The sequence below is a fragment of the Stegodyphus dumicola genome, chromosome 2 (assembly GCF_044657685.1).
Source record: "Stegodyphus dumicola isolate Sdum_Otavi_A_Nest chromosome 2, ASM4465768v1".
NCBI classification, from domain to species: Eukaryota; Metazoa; Arthropoda; class Arachnida; order Araneae; family Eresidae; genus Stegodyphus; species Stegodyphus dumicola.
The window spans coordinates 248,435,603-248,441,612 of record NC_140769.1 but is presented as its reverse complement, the minus strand read 5'-3'; positions in this window follow the sequence as shown (position 1 = coordinate 248,441,612).

The window sequence follows — 6,010 nt, the reverse complement described above, 5'->3', positions numbered from 1 at the left end:
AACCCTTATTTATTCCCCCCCCTTTTTTAAACCTCAGGTTCTTAAAATACCATTTGAACTTTACCTACAACCAAGAACTAGCAAGTCTGCTCTAGGAACAGGATTTAAAAATTTAAAAACCTTGCTCCACAGAACATCCCAGCTGGTTTTTTTTTCCTTGAAATAAAATACCAAGTATTTTCCTGTGATAAGAGATAACATATCATCATTACAGTCATTAAAATAACTCTGATTTTTTTTCTATTATGTCATTCACATTTAATGATTTGAGTTCAACTTAATTGCAAAACAAATATTAGATACTTATGCTTCATAAAACAGAACTCTTAGTATCTAAGCCTGAATTTAAACCAAGGTTTTCCTAAAACACATACACTAATGATTTTAAAAATACTGATAATTCTTATATTGATTTAAGAATGTATAAAATGGAAAATTTATTGGAATACTGAATGCATAATTCATTTCAATACATAATTTATCTTCTTTTAATATGTTACATTATTTCAAAAATTCATATATACAGTTTCATTTTTTAAAAGTATGTACTATACTTAAGAAAGATCTCTCAAATGATGTTGAATTTTAATGATGGCTGTTACATTTTTCAGTCAGTTGTACACTTCTATCAGAAGCAAAAATGTTTTATTTACTACATTCCACCCTTTTGTAGTTCTTTAAATACTGTATATATATTAATAAAACAATTTGAAGGACCAAAGTCCATAGCTATCCTATAACAGTTAATATGCATGTATGATACAAGCTCTTGATCATCCAAGGTGACCTTGGTGTATATTACTTTGAATAATCAGTCTATCATATAAAAAAAAACTGAAATTTATTAATTCTTGAAATTATTCTTAGCATAAAGAATATCAAAATTTTCTCAGTATCTTGCACAGAAGATCACCCACCCTGTGAAATTCCTAAACAAATATGAAGTTAACTGAATAATAGTACTACAAACTGGACATAAATTTCAGAAGTTTTTCCCCACCAAAATATACTGAGGAATGGGTACTTGCCATTTTATTTACCATGTTCACATTCTAGGCACCTAAATAAATGTAATGATTTAATAGAAAAATCAAATTAAAATTCAGTTCAAATTTACATGGACTAGATTTTTGAACTATTTGAAATTCAATTCTGTTGTAAAATATATTAACATTTAATTCTTATATTATTTGGCTAATTCCATTTTTTAAATCTTCATATAAAAATTTAGAAATGACTACAGATTAAGACAACTCTGACCAAACGAAAAAGAATTTAAAAATTCTGAAAATCATTAGAGATTGAGGGAATGGAATTTGCCTAATTTAAGTTTAATTAATTAAATACATTCCATTTATTTCTGAGAAACATTTTCCTTTGTTAAGACTAAAAATTAAAAAAAGGAGAGTAGACAGCAATGAATTGTTCTTCAATATCAAAATGTCCTAATTTCCAAACTGGCTTTAGTTATCTATTAAATGAAAGTCCACAGGAGACATTCAGATAAATTTCTAAAATTACTACACTCAAAAGTCTTTAATCCGGACTCGTCGGGACTTCGGCGATTCCGTACTACAGATCATCAATTTAAATCTGGTAAGATGGCATGAAGAAAACATAAAATTAAAAATATGAAAACTTAATTTATGAAAAAAAGAGCAATTATGATCTAAAGCATATTAAAATATACAATAAAAAATTATTTATTTGTTTACTTTATTAAACATTTCTTTCAAAGCGCATGCGTAAAGAATACATTACGCATAATCGAAATTAGAAAATTGCAATCAGAAAATTATTTGATGTGTATCCGTAATATAATGACGAGAAATTTGATTAAATCATAATCAAAAACTGAGTACATTGAGATGAAATACTACATTTAGTAAGGAATTATAAGCCAAATAAAATAAAAACATCAGCCCTGAATATAAGGATAGTGCTGACAGATCAACTTCCAGTTCATTGTGCGCCGTGATGTCCCCCCCCGCAGAGAGATGTAAAATTGATAAACAGATTTTGGAATGGTTAGAGAAACAAAGGCCTTTATACATTTTTTTGCAGCAATTCCACTTTTTGTTTGATGGACATCAAAACATGCTTTCACTTTGTAGATTCTTCGGCAGCTCCAGAATCAGAAATTCTTTTTGACATAATCTAAAGTTCAAGCCTACTTTTATAAAATTGCTCCAACAGTCCACAAAAAATAATAAGCCGGATCCAATTCGAAGATTAAGGAACAACGCAATCTGCAACATTAACTGAAATAGATAATTTTAGCTTAGCTTATACCGTCCGTTATACATTAAACGCGCATGCGCAGAAAGTTTGTAGCTTTGAGGTCCAGATCATTTCGGATTATGGACGTCCAGATTAAAGACTTTTGACTGCATTCTTATAATGGAAAAGGGATGGTCACTGTATGCTGCAGAAAAGCTTCTCGAACAGAAAGGTGATGATAAAGAAAAACTAAGTTATTTTATGAACTTGAGCATACTCTCTATAGCCACACTTGGAAATTTTCATTTGGGGGGGGGGGCGGGGGTTAAAATTCTATTATCAACTGTGCCACTAAAACGAAAGGTAAAGTTCAATAGGAAAATTTTTTACAAATAACAGCAAGTTTAACGAATTAATCAAATGAAAGAAAATCCAGAATGACTTAAAATTTACACACATGCTCAGACATTCATACCCAGAATTAAAAAAAAATTTTTTTTTGTCAATAATGAAATTCTGAATTTAGTTTCAGTATTGCATGATAATCAAAACCAACACTTAAACGTCACTAACATATTTAATGAACTTTTGTCATTATGCAGAATGATACTGGCACAGCTACAACACACTGATTTTTACTTGAAAGAAATGCTCAAATTTTTTTAGTATGATTAGTCTTCATACGCAAATGACATATTCTTTAATAAATTAATTTCACATTTTGTTCCAATTGATCGATTTACAAGGAAAAAATTTAAATTATGGACATATCCCATATAATTAGCAGAATTCAGTAGTTAAGGTCAAACATTTCACCAATCTGTTTAAGCCTTGAATTTACCAATAATGATACTATAATTAAGGCCTTTTTACGAAAAGTTAACTTCTATGCAATCAAATAAAGCATGTTAACCTGCAAAACAAGAAACAGAAGTCAAATTTGAAATCTGAAAAATAGCAAGACTTTTGGGAGAAAGTAAAGATGCTTCGCCAAAAATGGTACAACAGATGCCAAACGGAATATCTCCACTGGTAACGTTTTACGCTCATCTTCAAAACATATCGCAGCCATTTTTTTTATCAGATTGATTGTTTCTTTCCAGTGGCGTAGCTAGGACGCCCGGGGACAACTGAAGAATTTACGCCCTTTTCTATGTGTCAAGAATGCAAAACATTCATTAAAAAATTTCGTAGCATTAATTTGGCGCCCCCTGGATGCTGCGCCCGGGGACAGATGTCCCCTCTTGCCCCACCCTAGCTACGCCACTGTTTCTTTCAATACTGGCATACAATTACATAGAATTTTTACCAGAAAGTTCAATTTTATGCCCTAATGCCATTCGCGGTATTTAAGTCAATTAGGATGCAATCACACAGCTCAGCGAAGGCGAAAATATAGAAAAGTTAAATCAAGAGTTAAATTCATCAATTCTAATGACAATGCACTAGCGAAGTAAAGTACTGTGTTTTACATAATTCTTAAGTAAGCTTCGTACGAACTGAAATAATACTTGCATTTAAACTTGTATTCCATATTAAAATGTAACTTGAAATTATTGTAGATAATTACTGAATCATTGAGAGAATTAGATTTTTGTAGTGTAGTTTGAGCAAAGAATTACGTGAAATGAGATCACTTGGGTTCACCTGATACGAACCTGCGAATCAGGATGTTGTACCATGAAAGCATAGTAAATTCTTAATGTTTTTTAAAAAATTGTCTTTTTACAAAACTTTAAACGATATTAAAATGTTTATGCCTTTAAAATAAAAAAAATCTTAGAACCAACATTTTTTGACAATTTGTATGTATATTATGTGTTGTCGCCAATAAAGTGCGCTTGGCGAGATTTGCGCCGGCGAAACAGAAAAGTACCATACTGATTTATACAGAAATATTTTAATGCCTTTATTTTTTAAATTTCTTCCAAATGAATTCGTTCTTAATTTTATCCAAAAAATTAAAGATTAAAATTGCGATTTAAAAGGTCTACCAGACTTTTCGAGAAATGAAATACTTAGCAGAGAATGCACAGCCTATGTTAATTATAATTCTGAAGAGAAATTCTTGCAATTAGAAAAGCCACTCACTACCTTTCGAATTGAAACCTTTTCCCGACTGCGATATTTTAAGTTTAGAAATGAAAAGGCAGATGTTACTTATGTCTGGATAAAAGGTAGAGTTAAAAACTGCAAACAAAAAGTAAAATTAGCTTCTATAATTAACAAACATTCGAAAGTGAATTGTTGGGCATTAAAATAACACAAACAAGAACTAATTATCATACTTATTCAAAAAAGGTAGAAAGAGTAAATTCTATATAGACTAAATAAAAATAATATTCACAGGAAAAGTGCACAGCAAAAATGGATGAGAAAAATACACATGTAAGAATAAATTTTCAAACCTATACAGAACTGCATGACGAACAGCAACAACGAACTAGCTACACACAGAAATGGCATTTTTCTTGAATCATTAAATTTGGCACATAATCAGATAAAATAAAAATTTTTACACGTAAAAGGCAGAATTTTTAATGAATGCAAAATAGAATATAATAAAAAATTCAGTAATTAAGATCAGAAAATCTTTTACCAATCTGTTAGGCCAAGATCTTACCCGCATTAGTTTTAATGAATATTCTCAACAAATCGCATCTCAATCTGTCAAATAAACTGTGTTAATATGCAAAACAAGATATTAAATAATACAAACAAGAATTGACATATTTATTCAAAAGAGGCATAAAGAAGAACAATTTTACGCAAACTAAGTAAAAATGGTGCATTTACTAAAAATTTTCTCAAAAATTTACCAGCACAATAAAAAGAGACATTGAGGGAAAAAAAATAAAAAACAAGAATTAATTTTTATATCTACTCAAAAAAAAAAAATGCAGAATGAGCAGCAGCAACACAAAACAAAGTAGACAATTAAAAATAGTAATTTTAATGAATCGATCATTAATAATGAAATTCTGGGCCACATAATCAGAGATAAAGTACAAATTTTCATACATAAACAGCAGATTTTATCCTACAATATGATTCAGTAATTAAGAGCAGGTAATATTTTACCAATTTCCTAGGCCAAGATCTTACCATCATTGGTTCTAATGCATTTTTCAACAAACAGCATTACACATCTGTCAAATAAACTGCATTAATCTGCAAAACAACACATTAAAAGAATACAACTAATTAACATATTGGCTCAAAAAAGGCATAACGAAGAGCAACTTCTACACAAATTCAGTAAAAATGGCACATTTACTTGAAATATCCTCAATCAAAAGTTTACTAGTAAAGCTTTTACATGTGTTAGAATTTTCGTGGTTACTTAAAAAAAATGGAAACAGTAATCTCTACACGACCTAAATGAAAATGGCGCATTTATCTAAAAACACGGTAATCGGCCAGAAATCTACCAGCACATAAAACAGAAAATGAGCATGAAAAAATATACCCATGCAAAAATTACTTTTAATATTTAATAATAAATATAAGATATAAAGCAAACACTTACCAGAGAAATAGAAACCTTGGTTATTTGACGAATAACCTGAAATTTGCCATTGCGCACATCTAAAAACAAACAACTTCAAATTAATCAAGCAAAATGTGTAAATTTGGAAAACAAGGTATTAAAAATTTATAGTAGAATTTTAGCATACTTACGGATCAAAATCAGACCACTCTTCATCCACAGTTCCAGAAATGAGAATGAGCCGATGACGCCAAATTACTTGGCGAGAAAGTTATTAGTAGATCTTCATGCAACCCAGAG